This window comes from Myotis yumanensis, unplaced genomic scaffold (genome assembly GCF_028538775.1).
Source record: "Myotis yumanensis isolate MYYU_CA2020_CCGP unplaced genomic scaffold, mMyoYum1.0.hap1 SCAF_9, whole genome shotgun sequence".
NCBI lineage: Eukaryota > Metazoa > Chordata > Mammalia > Chiroptera > Vespertilionidae > Myotis > Myotis yumanensis.
Window position 1 is genome coordinate 80,182,266 of NW_027223760.1, and position 15,219 is coordinate 80,197,484.

At 48.0% G+C, this 15,219-nt stretch overlaps 1 protein-coding gene and 1 pseudogene across 3 annotated transcripts in view; both read right to left on the reverse strand.

Moving 5' to 3' along the window:
• ELMO1 (engulfment and cell motility 1) overlaps positions 1-4,011 on the reverse strand; it is a 401,514-nt gene extending 397,503 nt beyond the window's left edge. For 2 of the 3 annotated variants that reach the window (XM_070424795.1, XM_070424793.1), the window contains exon 1: positions 3,492-3,651. The gene's annotated coding sequence lies outside the window, so the exon portion shown is untranslated. Of the gene's footprint in view, positions 1-3,491; positions 3,652-3,689 lie in introns of those variants that run through there. The other variant, XM_070424794.1, reaches the window with a different exon arrangement.
• Positions 4,012-8,931: 4,920 nt separating this feature from the next.
• Positions 8,932-10,016, reverse strand: LOC139016029 (glyceraldehyde-3-phosphate dehydrogenase-like; annotated as a pseudogene).
• Between the last annotated feature and the right edge of the window lie 5,203 nt (positions 10,017-15,219).

Sequence of the window (15,219 nt, forward strand, 5' to 3'; positions counted from 1 at the left end):
CGGCCAGTAGCTGGCAGGTGGGGAAGGGAGGCCCCAGCCGGCAGCCAGAAAGCCCCAATTGGCCCTGATCACCAGCCAGGCCTAGGGACCCTACCCATGCATGAATATCGTTCACTGGGCCTCTAGTTAAGCAATAACACTTGACACTAAGATCCAATGTCTGTTTTCTGAAACACTCCATTTTCCACTGTAGTTTCTCCTCTCTTGTGTGTCAAACTGCTGGTCTGGACCTAATCAATGGAAATTGAGATCCATGCCTGGGCTGCGACCCTCACTTCAGGCACGCTGGACTGGCTGACTAGGAGACAGAACTCCTTGCGTAATGAGGGCGAACACTCGAGGCTTTGTGGTGCACAGTAACTCCCCACCTTCCCAACTTCAACAGAATGAATGTCTTCCAAGCCAAACTATCCATTTGGATGGTTTCCGGCATGAAACCGTGGTTTCAGGCTTCGGTGACAAGCCTGAAGGGTACCTACTGTCTGAGATCCGGAGAGGGAGAGCCCTCCATGGGAATGACTGCCTCCAGACCTCCTGGGTTCAGGAAGGTGCTAACCTAAGCAAGTGAGCATACACTTGAGCTCCTTGGCACGCCCCCAGCCACTTCCTCTCTGCAAAGGGCTTCAAAGCACTTCTCCACCTCTCCCCACCCATTACACCAAACACCCACAGGGGGTAAATTACTTTGAAACACTTAAGTATTGTCCTAGCTCAACACTGTAATTTAATAAACGCTTACGATTTAGCAGTGCCATAGAAGCCCCTCATCTGCTTTCTCTTTCATTTTTCTTCTGGGTATTTCTCTCTTCCCCCCTGCAACTGCCACCCAGCTTCTCCTTTCTCCCTCCCTCTCCTTCCTCTCTCTCCTTCTTCTCTCACCTCCGCTCCTCCTCTGCCCCCACTTCCACCTGCTGGGAGAGCAGGGTGGGACACAGTATATGTCTGCTTCTTCCTAGGGGAGTATTTCTTTGGCTAAAGCAACACCCACTTTGAAAAGACTGTCTCTGAGGAGAGGGATGAACACCAGATCTGGAGTGGTTATATGTTTCTGATGATCTGTACCTGTTTACCACTCTCCCGAGGAACCACTCAGTTCCTTTCTTTGGGCTGGAATTCTAAGGGCAGGGTCTACTCAAGGCAGAAAGGGGTCTGCAGGAAGAGCAGCTGGGCACAGGAGAGAGCGCAAGGAAGAAAGAACAAGTCTGCTACCTGGGCTTCTTACTTGCCGCCGATGCTGGCATATTCCCCTGGTGAGCATCGCCCATAACAGGCATCTCTAACTGAGTCAGTCAACAAGTATTTATTGAGCACCTACTGTGCTGGGAGTCAGTCTAGACTCTGGACCTGTAAACAAGACAAGGCCCCTGCCCTCATGGAACTTTCATCTACTGGGGGAGACACCCAATAATCAAATAAACAAATCAATGTATAATTAAGTGGTAAGGGGGGAAACTGGGTAACTTAAGAGAACCAGGGAGTGGCAAGTTGCGATGTCATCTGAGGTATTCAGGGAAGGCCTCCTGTACGCTGACAACTGGGAAGAGACCCGAAGGAAGCAAGGCAGGCAGGGAGCCATCTGGACATGTAGGGAAAAGCTCCTTGTGCAAGAGGAACAACATGTGCAAAGGCCCTGGGGAGAGAACGTGGTGATAAAGAAGAAGGTGAGGCAGTCAGAGTGGCTGCAGTTAAGAAGGGCAGAGAGATGAGAGCTGGGAAGGGGGTGCTGGATATGACCATCAATAGGCCCACCCACCCTGTAGCCCAGTGACTGCCCCAGGTCCTCAATGCCTTCCACCAGACCCAGTTCCCGGCTGGCCTCCCAGCCTGCCCCGCCCTGACACCTACCAAGCATCTTCCCTGGTCCCCTTCCGTCCTGGCACCAATCCCCATGCAGAGTTCCAATACTCCAGGTCATTCCCTCACAATTTCCCAAGAAGACAACCAGTACATCTAGTTTTTAAATATTCTTTGAGTGTCTGGCCAGTGTGGCTCAACTGATGAGCATCGACCTATGAACCAGGAGGTCATTATTGGATTCAGATTAGGGCACATGCCCAGTTGCAGGCTCATCTCCAGTAGGGGGCGTGTAGGAGGCAGCCAATCAATGATTACCTCTCATCATTGATGTTTCTATCTCCCTCTCCTTTCCTTTCTGAAATCAATAAAAACATTTTTTTAATTCTTTGAGTAAGGCAGAAACCCATGTCTTAGGTTCTCTAAAATCTAAAATATAACGCATTAGGTCTGCATCACTCATGGCCAGCGGCGTGAGGAGTCCCATGGTCAGGGCACAGGACATCATAGAATATGTTCCCTGAGTGAGTCTCAGGAGCTGTCCAGAGGCCCCCAGAGCCAGGTCACCACTGGGGGCCAAGCCCTGCAGCATTAGGTCAACCCAGGTCCCAGCACCAACAACCCCTGTCAACTTCAAAAGACTCCCTTGGGGGAGAGGGTCACTCAGGGAGAGTCCCTGGGCTCCGGAGCCCCTTGCAGTCCCATGGTCACACTCACACAGGCGCGTGCAGACACACGCACACATACACACACACACACACTCACACACTCACACACTCATGGCCCTCAGCGCGCGCCCGGGAACACGCGCGCACCCGGGCAGGCTGACTTCTGTATTTCCTCTTCCTCAAAGCTACTCCTGCGATCCCCGCCAACCCTCTGCTCCGATTTGAGGGCCCCCAGAGCTCGCTGCCCCCTTTTCTGAAGGCGCGCCCTGTGCGCCCCCTCTCGGATGCTGGTTTCATCCATTCAGTCGCCACCCCCCCCCCCTCCCCACACACACACACACACACACCATCTTTCTGGGTCCCAGCGGGGACTTCGGCGAGTCCCGGGAGGCGGGTATTTAGTGTCCCCAGGGCTCCCAGCTGCCCTGACCACCCCCTCCCGCTCCTCGGGGGCCCTCCATCCCTCGGCCCACCACCACCCCCTCCCAGGAGCGCTCGCTGGGGGATTCCCTCCCATCTGCCAGCTCCCGAGAAAAGCTGGGAGTCTGAGCCGCCAGTTCCTTCTCAGGCGCAGCCTCTCAGGTCTCCAAGCCCCCAACCCCATTACCCCGCACCCCCGCCCTGTTCCCAATCCCCCAGCACCAGCAGCTCAATCCTCCCGCGGCCCCCTCCAGCCGGCCTTGGCCAAATGTCTCTATGGGTTCCCAGCCCCGGGCCCTGCGCTCCATGGGTGGTGGTGGGGGGGGCTCCCTCTGCTCCCACTCCCCCCGCCCCCCTAGTGCCCAGACTTCCCCAACTGCTGAGCGCCCGCACGCCTGCAGCCTTCACCCCGCAGCACCCACGGCCACCACCACCTCCCCCCCCCCCCCAAGCCTCGGTGCCCCCAGGGAGGAAACAAAAGTGTCTCCGTGGCGACCAGAGTCGCCCCCGAGCTGGACGCCTCCTCCCTGTCCCAGCCCCAGCTCGCTCCCTGGCCGCGCTGAGGTCAGCGAGTCGGGGCGCGGCGCCAGCCCTGGAAACTTTACGAACCTGCCCGGGGTCGCAGGACAGCAGCTGCGGAGGTGAAGGTTCCCTGCAAACAGAGGTCTGGTGACGCGGGACCATGGGAGGGTGGCCGGAGGCTCGGTGGCCCTGCTCAGGCTGCGCGGTGTGGGTGGTCCGCCTCTATCCCGTGCCCATCCTCGCCCGCCCGCCCGCCCGCGCTCGCTGGAGAGCACACGCACTTACACTCCCGGTCGGCGGCTGCTGCGCCGGCGGCCGCTGCTTCACTTCCTCTTCCTTCCTCCTGCTGGCCAGGGACACAGTGTGCATCTGCAAGGCGTCCACACCAGCCCCGAACTCTCCTCCGAGCTGACGCTGCCAGCGGCCGGCCGCCCCGGCACCTGCGCCTGGGTGCGCGGGGCCGGTGCTTTCGCCCCTGTCTGCTGGCGCCTGCCCCCTGCACTTCACCGGGATGGTTGGGGGGAGGGGTGTACCCACACTTTTTGAAGTCCCCCGACTTAAAATTAAATGTCAAACACCGTGCAAGCCTCAGATCTGCTATAAATAACGTGTGTGCCGAGCATGACTTCTCGGATGAGCTCACACGCGGCCTTTTGCAGGCACTCATTAACTCCCTCACCCTCCTAGCGCCACCTCCAGGAGGCCCGCAGCGCGTGGCACCTTTTACCTGCCTTCCTTTCTGGCAGCTGGTTTGGAATTTTGAGGGGAAACTAAGGTGGGTTGCTTTAAACTAAAGCTACCTTAAGAGGCTGGTGTGTTTGTGTTGATGCTTGGCCTCTGCCCGGGGGCAGTGAGGCAAAAATAACCGCAGAACAAGGCGGTCTACTGTCTCCTTACCCTGACGCTGACCTACACATCTATGGACTACAAGCTTTATTTCTGATTAATGAAGCCAGGGACTCCCTAGTTTTGCATAAGTTTGTATCAAGCAAGATGTTCTGCCCCCAATTTGGTATTTAAGAGTACATTTTTAATTCATGCAACCTACTTCAGTCATTGTCTAAGCAGAAATCAAACACATTAACTGCCAGCCTAGCTGCCAGGAGGGAAAGGACGCTTGTTGGAAGGTTGCAGGAGAAACATCTGTCCTCTTCAAATTCAGAAATATCTCCCTGGGCTCCACCAGAAAATGCAAAGGCAGGTGCAAGCACTCCCTTCAAACTGCCAAAAGGCGTAGCCGGGGACAGAGAGGCACTGGAGTCCAAGGTGAAAGGCACAGCTCCTCTCTAAGTTTCACACCCCCTCCCCCCACCCCCACCCCGCACCCCACAGGAGACTGAAACCATAACCCTGTGCTGGCTGTTCTTCAGCAGCAGGAGCTCCAAGCAGCTGCTGACCACCTGTATGTGCTAGTCCTGCCTGAGACGTTCATTTAGTGGGAAACAGACAGGAGACTAGTGTGAAAACCAGCATGTAAAGGTGCTAGTAATTTTAGTGTTGGTTACATCATTTTAACAAATGTTAATTAAGTTTGTTTTTTAATATATATTTTTAATTGATTTCAGAAAGGGAGAGGGAGAGAGAGAGAGAGAAATATCAATGATAAGAGAGAAAATCATTGATCAACTGCCTCCTGCACGCCCCACACTAGGGATGGAGTCCGAAACCCGGGCCTGTGCCCTGACCTGGAATCAAACTGTGACCTCCTGGTTCATAGGTCCACGCTCAACCACTGAGCCATGCCGGGTAGGCATCAAATGATAATAGTTTACAGTGAATTGGGTTAATGTGTTGGGTTAAGATATACATTTATACAGTATATATAATATATAATATATATACATATATATGTGTATACATACATATATATATAGAGAGAGAGAGAGAAACTTAAAGTAATTTCACTGGTTTCTTTTTATATTTTTATATATACTAGAAAAATTAAGATTACACAGATGGCTTTCATTAGCAGCTCACGTTATTTTTCTAATGAACAGCCCTGAGTGACCCCTTATTATGTATGTAACCTTGGGAGAATGTATTAGTAGCAGGAATACTTGGGTCCAGATCATTATAAGCCAATAACTAAAAGCAGGATGATTCCAGGAAAGTAATTTAACATCTCCATTTTCTCATCTATAAAAGACTAATGATAGAATAACAACAGTCAACAGGGCAACTATCAAGTGAGGTCATTTAACAAGCGGTTGGTAAAAGGACCGTTCACTAATGATGCTGCGAGGCGCTCGGGGTGATAAGAATGCATTTGATCCACAACTTTCTAGCTGACATACAGAGACCTTAACTTCAGTGCGGACATCAGAGCCCTCAGTAAACACTAGCTGCTAAAATCGTCCCAAGAGCAGATGGGGAACTCTGTGTCCCCACCTCGCACAGCAGTGAGACGAGCCCACCCTCCGTAACCTTTGCTCCCAGTTCTGCCCTCTGCAGCCAAATCCCTTCCTCCAAGAGGTGACCCCTCAGATGTTTGGAGACGGCTTCCCATCCCATCCAAAGCTCTCCTCTGAGGAGCCAACATTCTCACTCACTCTAGTCTATCTTCGTGTGATATGGTTTCAAACCTCTCTCATCTTAGCCTTCTTCCCCTCGAAAGACACCTGCCTCTGGCCTTTCAAAAATTTTAGTTGTCACATAAATTAATTAACTAATTAACACAATCAGCCTAAGCTCTTGTCAATTTTTGAAAGTAATTAATACAGCCTAAGCTTTTATCAGTTTTTTTTTTCAAATCCATCTTACTGTTGATCCCCGTGTAAGGGCAACACTTAAAATGCTTTGCTGTGTTCCTGTGTGGCCATATCCGTGCCTATGGGGTTGGTCTTTGGGACTAAAGGCCCTGGTCCTTCTTCTCCAAGTCTCTGGATTTGATTCAGGCACCCAGTATCTCCCATATCTGCAGATTAGGTAAGGGCACGAGGATCTTGGATGACCCCCACTATGGGGCTCCTCTGCCCTGTACATTAACTGTTCAATGCCAAGCCTTACTTTTCTGCTGTACTCATCAAGACATCTTAGAGGTGTCAGATGCCTTAGACTCTCTTAGAGAAATCCACCTTCACCCTGGGCTCCACTGGGGGTCTGCAGTGGGCACAGTCGGGTGGTGGTGTCATGGGTAAGGGCTCTCACTCTGGACTCGATGGTTGGGTTTAAATCCCAGCATTGCCCTTTACCAGCTGCATTACCCTATGCAAGTGGCAACACCTGAGACGGAAACTACATCTTCCTAGGAGGGCTGAGTGAGGATTAACTGAGTTCATACATTCCAAGTTCTTAGGATGGGGCATGGCCTAGGAAAGCAGTTGATAAATGTTAGCTTAGCTATTGGGATCTACACCAGTCTAATCAACTGGTCATGGTAACGGAGCCCCCAAAAAGGAGAGCAACAGCCCCTCCTTTTCCATGTAGGAATTTGTAGCCATAGGGGAGGAAGAGCTAGTATCACTGCTCTGGTTCTATTTCAGCTCCTGGACAGAGCTGGAGCCACTCAATCTCTAGGCCACACTGTGGTAGAGAGGGGCCATGGAGGGGAGGGCGTCAGAATCCCAGTGCAGCCCCTCACTGGCAGGTGCAGAAGCCCTCTGGCGGGGCTTAGCCTCATCCACAGCTCAGGTGTGAGGGAAGGGGCACGCCATCTCAGTCTCAGGATGGGCAGGAGGAAAGGAAGCCGGGACGGAGAGCGGGCTGGACAACAAAGCTCACTGAAGCCTCAAGTCTAAACTGATTTGCTAGACTACGCTTAGGAGACAGCTCTGCATGGTTGCAGATGGACAGGTGTTTGGGGGAATTTCCCGGATCTTCATTCCTCGATCCGGTGTTTCCCAAACCTTTATCCTTCCTTACATGCATGGAATCCGAGATAGGAGGTTGAGTGGAACCCCAACCTGCAAAAAGAGCCTGTTATTTTTTAATCAATGATGGCTTATGTCGATCAACTTTTGCCTAAGTGTTCACAAATATTTATTCCTAATTCATTTTAAAGCAACAACCACCACCACTAATTGGACTCCAGACGGGCCTGGCGCATTTACTAATGTATTCAGTCATTTGCTTCAGAATTCTGCCCCCGTCAGCCTCAATTTCCTTGATCTATTGCTTGAAGATTCTATTCTCTTTTCCTGTCTTAGAATCAGGCTCCTGTTGGCTTGACTCCAGACTTCAAACAGCTCTGGGGACAGAGAGAGTGGCCTCAGCTTCAGGAAGCTGCTGCACCAGAGATAACAAGGTCCGGGCCGCCGGCAGACAAGCAAGAGACAAGGAGGTTTACTGTGCAAGGGCACCCTTTCTGTCAATCACTCATTAACTCGAGGTGCACTTGCTGTCTTCAGTGTGAGCTGCGGTGAGAGGGAGGCTGCAATGGGGAGCCTGAGAATCACGGGCGCCCCCTCCTGGCTTCTGTCTTCTAGTTGGGAAGACAGACTTGAAGCCAGTAACACCAGGAAGGGGCAGAACCCTGTGGGGCAGGGATGGAACATCAGTATAAGCCTCCCGGGGGGCTTCTGACTGAGTTGAGACCTGAAGGGAAAGTATGTGTTCGCCAGGACAAAGAGGGGGAAAGAAAGTGGGTTGCATAATAGGGGAGGGTTTGAGGCAAAAAAGAGAGAGAAGAGAAAAAGCAGTTTGAAGGAAGAAATTGCAGTGTAGAAGGTTATTTAAAAAGTCAACTTGGTTGCAGTGTGAAGATATCAACACTGACTCTCAGAGCAGTGGGAAGAAGCCCGAATCTGGCAGGCCTGAGAGTCACATCACAGAGCTGGATGCATGAAGGGTAATGGGAAGGCACTCACACCCTTTTGTCTTCTGTTTTGCTTTGTCTTGTTTTCCAAGTGAAATATTTTAAGCAAGAGATTGTCATGGTCAGTGTTTTTTTTTTTTAAAGCTTCATCCTACTAAGTGAAGAATGAATTAAAGGCCAGACAAAAATGCACGAGAAGAACAAACAGAGTTATGCAGGAGGCCCAAGCTGGAAATGATGGTCACACGCTAATCAAGGAACCGGGGGAACTGGGGAGACTGAAGCATTATGGAGGAAGAGGCCTGCAGAACCCACAGTTGTCCATCCCAGTTGGGGAGGCTCCCAAACAAGCAATCGGCCTTCACCTTGCTGCCTTGGCCCAACCAAACACTGAACTCGACTGGCATCCAGGTTAGCCTTGTTTCCACTCTCCTTAGCTTGATCATTTCTGTGACACCATGACTCCGGGTTCATCTCCAGCAGGTCCCCACTTCATAGTCATTATATTGCTGTTCAGTGGTGGAGGGCATACACCCCATAATGGAAACTTTACTCTCTGCACAGTCCCCTTCTGGTCTAGCCATCCTACCCCACTTAAAAAAAAAATCTCTCCAGGGACTGCCACGTCCCCTCTTCACACCCTATTTGGAATTTTTTTTGGGGGGGGTCAGGGCTGGGTACAGTGAACTTTATTGATGGTGCACGACAAAGTAGGGCTCCCTACACCCTCCCCTTCTTCAGGGGTCTGGGATGGAAACGGTGGTCAGGAGATTCTCAGTGTCGGGGGATCAATCTGGACCAGGACTCCCCAGCAGCTGACGGCCTCGCTTCCTCTCGCTGGGGCTGGTGGTCCAGGGGCTCTTGCTCCTCGGAGGCCATGTGGACCATAAGGTGTACCACCCTGTTGCTGTAGCTGAATTCACTGTCAGACCAGGAAACAAGCTTGACAAAGTGGTCACTGAGGGCAGTGCCAGCCCCAGCATCAAAGGTGGAGGAGTGGGTGTCACTGTTAAAGTCACAGGAGACAACCTGGTCCTCAGTACAGCCCAGGATGCCCTTGAGGGGGCCCTCTGACGCCTGCTTCACTCCCTTCTTGATATCATCATATTTGGCAGCTTTCTCCAGGTGACAGGTGAGATCCACAACCGACATGGGGGTGGGGACACGGAAGGCCATGACAGTGAGCTTTCCATTCAGCTCAGGGATGATCTTGCCCACAGCCTTGGCAGCGCCAGTAGAAGCAGGGATGATGTTCTGGGCAGCCCCTCGGCCATCACGCCACAGCTTCCCAGAGGGGCCATCCAGGGTCTTCTGGGTGGCAGTGATGGCATGGACTGTGGTCATGAGTCGCTCCAGGATGCCTAAGTTGTCATGGATGACCTTGGCCAGGGGGGCCAAGCAGTGGGTGGTGCAGGAGGCATTGCTGACAATCTTGAGGGAGTTGTCATACGTGTCCTGGTTCACACCCATCACAAACATGGGGGCATCCGCAGAAGGGACAGAGATTATAACCCTCTTGGCTCCGCCCTTCCAGTGAGCCCCAGCCTTCTCCATGGTAGTGAAGACACCGGTGGACTCAACAACATACTCAGCACCAGCTCCATCCCATTTGATGTTGGCGGATCTCGCTCCTGGAAGATGGAGATGGACTTCCCATTGAGGACAAGCTTCCTGTTCTCAGCCTTGACTGTGCCTTTGAACTTGCCATGAGTAGAATCCTACTGGAACATGTACACCATGTAGTTGAGGTCAATGAAGGGGTCACTGATGGCGACAATATCCACTTTGCCAGAGTTCAAAGCAGCCCTGGTGACCAGGCGCCCAATGCGGCCAAATCCGTTCACTCCAAACTTCACCATCCTGTCTCAGGGTCGTGGCTGCTGGCACAGCGCAGGAGGAGAGGCTGTCTAACGAACAGGAGGAGCAGAGAGCCTCCTGTTTGGAATTTAGTTTGACAGGACATTTATCAAGACTTTTCAGTGTTTACCACCCATGGCCCAAAGACCAATGGCCAAAGAAGTAACGTTGGTAAATAACTCAAGGAATCCCTACAACAGTACAGTAAACACTGACAAGAGAATTAGCCCACGAATCTCATCAGAGTAAAACTTGCAGAGTATTTAAATATCCAGGCTGGGGGATCTACAGATACAGAAAGAAATCCCAGCTCCACTTCTTAATAGGCACATGACCTTGAATAAATTTATTGTATTTTCCTCTGAGTCTCCCAAATGGAGATGATGGGATGATGATACATCTCTCCAATTATGCCTAGCACATAGTGAGTGCTCAATAAATGGAGCCAAAATGAATGCCAACCATTATGTACTTGTAACGGTTATTGATCTCTACACCATGATAGTCAGATGGAAAGATCAACATTCTTTACTTAATTTTTTTAAAAGAAATATGCCTATTTTTTAAGTATAAAATAGTAAATGAAAATGAAAAATCTTCCAATTTCTATCTCTAATCCCAGTTCCTGGAGGTAACACACATCTTCATTTCTGTTTTTCATTCTCTCAGTGATTAGTGCTATGGTTTTAATTGTCAACACTAGTCTCTCTTGGTTCATCAGCTTCATACATATCTATGAAAGATTTCTAAAACTTTGGCTTACTTACTCCTGTTTACCAATTCTTCTATTGCTTCACTGTTTATAACATCACTAGTTTTTATTGGTGGATACTGTTCCACATTGACTTTATCATATTATCATTCATGTCACTTCACTTTTCCCTCATGCACTGCCTTGGCAGTGCCAGTAGAAGCAGGGATGATGTACACTGCCCTCTGGGAGAAGCCCCTGGCTCTGTCTTCTAGCTCACTCATTCTGTCTTCAGCCTTGTCCATTCTTATCACTTATTTATTTTAATGATCAAAATTTAAATTCCAGATTCTCTAGTTAGCACTTTTTCACAATTACCTGTATTAGATGCTGTGAGCTCCACCCAGTTCCTTCCACCCTCAGGACCAAGGCACTAAGTGTCCTCCTCCACTTTTCTTTGTGTTTTCCCCTCCTTGGAGTTTTAAATTACCAAAGCATATGAAAGTCTGCCATGTCCTTACAACTGGGACCCACTTTCCTCTTGAAGACATTCTCTATGGAGTCTTCAGGTTTTTCTGCCACAGGTGGCCTTCTCCCTCACTGTTTCCCTAGGATTCCCTTTCATTGCCCTCTGTTTCTTTAATACCTCGGTTTTTTGCTAAGACTCCTTTTTTTTTTAACTGAAATATATAAAGCAAATAATTTTTTTTCAGGAAGTATGAATGGGAGGTAAACTTTTCTGAGAAATTGTATGCCCAACAAGGCTGCCAACCACCTTGGAGTTGCCAACTCAGAAGGAAATCTGCCCTCATTCCCGGGCTCTTCCACACAGGGAGCTCTTTGCTCTCCTTTTGTTTCTCTTCAAGTCACACATTCCTGGCCCCTCCTTTGTGGGCTCCTTTGCTCGTCTTCCCTCTTCCATCTGACCTCCAAATGTTTGGTTGCCTCGGGACTTGGCCGGGGTCCTATTCCAATCCTTCCAAAACAATCTGTTTCTATCCCATAGCCTTAAATGCCATGTAAATGTGAATGTCCCACACCCAATCTCACTGCCAGATATTTCCATGAACTACAAGCTCATATATTCATCTGCCTGCTTTGTTTTTCCACGTTCAAATGAACCTTGCCTAAAACCCAACCCTCCCCAAATCCCATCCTCCACCTTCTTCCCCATCTCAGTGACACCACTGTCCACCCAAAACATCTCATGCCATGCACTTCCACAGTGATCTTCCACAAGTAGAAACGAGGTAATGTCACTTCCCTATTTAAAACTCTTGAGTGGGAACTCATGGCTAACGAACTCTAATGAACTTAAACCACTCCCTCCCCATGACTGCAGGGCTAGTGTTATCTGGGTCCTTCTGCCTAACTAGCTCCAGCTCATGCCACTCTTTTCCCTTATGAGTGATTCTCACCCTCTGCTCCAGCCACCCGGGCCTTTGCTTTTTTCCTGGGACAGAGCAAGCTTGTGACTACCTCAGGACCTTTGCACACACCCTCTTTTCTGCCTAGAAGGCATTTACCTGGCTCTCAGCATAGCTAGCACTTTCTTGTACTTCAGACTTTGGCCCTAGTTTCCCCTCAAGTAGGTCTACCTTGACCACCTATCTAAAGTAGATCCTCCCACACTCCACATATATCAGTCAATTTATTTTGGTCACGGCTCTATCAAAAGCAATCGTCTTATTCGGTAAGCTTGGGAGCTCTATATAGACAGTACCAGGTCACTCTTCATTATCTGTTCAGTGCTATAAGCTGGCATACAGTCCGCTGTCAGTAAATATGGGTTTACTGAGCCCAGCTAGAATGGCTCAGTGGTTGAGCGTTGACCTATGAACCAAGAGATCACAGTTCGATTCCTAGATGAAGCACATGCCTGAATTGTGGGCTTGATCCCCAGTGTGGGCATGCAGGAGCCAATCAATGATTCTCTCATTGATATTTCTCTCTCTCCCTCTCCCTTCCTCTCTGATATCAATAAAAATATGTATATATTTTTAAATATGGGTTTATTGAATGCATGTCATAGTGTTTTGAGAATGGGACTGGGTATGAAGTAGACACAGGCCCCGTCCTGCTTGATATGCATTATCATAATGACTGTACGTGTGCAATGGAAACCCATATGTGACGGAGAAGCTTCATGGAGGGATGACATCGGAATTCAGATGAGTATAACTATGACGGAGGGAGGGTGGAGAAGGTTGCTTGAGCCAAGCAAACGGCATGAGCAAAGACCTGGAGGTGTGCCATGTTTAAACTGTTCACTCAGATAGTTTTCTGGAGAAAGTAAAATTAATGCAGGTGCATAGAACTTGGAGCAAGAAAAGTCCAGACCAAAATAAAATCAGATGGTGGCAAGAGTTTTAAATGTAAGCAGAAAATGCAATTTCACAACTACGGCTCATTTAAGCTACTGGTAATTAGAAGCATATATAGTAACAACTGCCACCTGGGTTTTGCAGGTGTGAGTAAACCTCAGAAAAATACGGAGGGGGAAATAGTTTGAAATGTCTCAAGATGCAACTAAAGAGAACCAAGGCTGTGAGCTCAATAACAGGAATGAACATGTGATGGCAACAACCACTTATATAATTTCTTTTCACTTCCGTGTGACAAACATATACACAGGCTCCGGACCAGGTAGTGGGACCAGAAAGAAATAAATAACTGGGGAGCCTCAAAGAGACCACTGTCTAATCAAAGAAAAAGCTACATAAAGAATTGCCATTCTATGATTTAAAGAAAAGACCTATCTTCTATATAACCTCAGTAAATAGGCAAATAGTTGTTTAAAGCCCTGCAGATTATTTTCCCCAAATCACCTGGGAAGTCTGCACTAAGCCCACTGCCTCATGGGATGTTCAATGAGCCTGCACAGAGGAGAGTTCCAATGTGGGCTGCACAGAGCAAACAAATGCTGGATGTGGAAACTCCCTGGGAACTGCTAATGAATTCACTTTCATTTATGTGTGAAAGACATCTCTTTATTAAAAACTTGTGCTACTTTATGTTAATTTTGAAAAACAAATCAAAAAGAAAACAGATACATCCCACAATGTTATGTGTAGATTTTAATAGGCATCATTAAAACTAAAACTAGGATCACATATGTTTGCATTTATCTCCATTAATTTGAAGGTTCTATATTGTGCATTTTATGTAGGTATGGGTCAGTTTTAAGTTTTTTCAAAGTAAATATAAAAAACTGTAATCTTCTTACATCGAAATCAAGAATGAAAAGCTATGTGGAATTTAAAATCGCCTTTTCTATGAAAATAACTAATTCCTGGGTTTTGTAATATAATTTTAAGTTTTTGACTAAGATTTTGAGAATTATTCTTTTGTCATATAGAGCTTCTTTTTGTAAATTTATTGGTATTGTAATTAAATCTTCAACAGTTATTCGAGCTAAGTGGTGGCTGTTATTATTGGTTGACTTAACACCATAAAATCTATGATCTTGAGTTCTTTATTTCACTTTCCCATTCAAATGGAATATATCTTTTTTTAAAAGGTAAAGAGCTAAAAACCTATTTTCCTTACACATCTGGGAATACTTTTATATCAACTTCACATTGCAAGAAGACAGTCTTCATGTGATAAAATTCTTTTGTTGCAATTTTTCCCCTCAAAACCCTGCCAATATTTTGTCTTTCTCAAGTTCTGTCACAGAAGAAAATACTGAGGCCAGAATGGTTTTTATCCTTTGTATATAACCCACTTTTGGGCTTACTGGATTATTTCTTTCTTTCTTGTAGTTTGTGTAGATCAAGTATTTTGTCAGGATGTATCTAAATTTTCTCGGAATGTGTTGAGCCCTACTGAGTTGAATTCCCCAGTACTTTTGGTCTGGGAAATGTTCTTACGCTTTATTATATTTATGTCGGATTTTTCCTCTTGCTCCGTCATTGACTTATTCAGGTACACTACATAATTACTTGGTTGTCTATTCTCTATCCAGACACTTATCACTTCTGTCTTATTTATCCCTTTATTCTCTTTCTCTGTTTTCCTGAAGAGTTTCTTAATCTTGCCCTCTATTACTGATCTGATGTTCTGAATTGGCCATTTTGTATTCTTCCAGTAATTGCTGTGATTTTGGGTTCGTTTTCTTGAATACCTTCCTTACCTCACCCATTTCCCTTTTCATCTCGGGCTCTTCTGTTTCTATTTTTCTCTGCTGCTTTTTCATGAAGGTTACACCTCCTTTCATCCTGCGGAAGTTGACAGTTTCTAATAATTGCTCTTGGTTTCTGAAATAAAGCCATTTCAGGGGCTTCTTTTTTCTTTGAAGTTTTTAGCATCATGTTTGGCATTCTTTATCCCTTAGCAATCCCTTTTTACCATGGGCATATTTTCTTTTTGTTCTGCTTGCCTATCCATCTCAGAGGAAGAGAAATCTATAGAGCCCCTTCTTGGCTTTCAGGGACCAGGGTTCAAACAGCGCAAGATGAAAGCAAGCTGCTCTCACCTGTGGCAAACTGGCATTCCTTGAATGAGCCACTGAT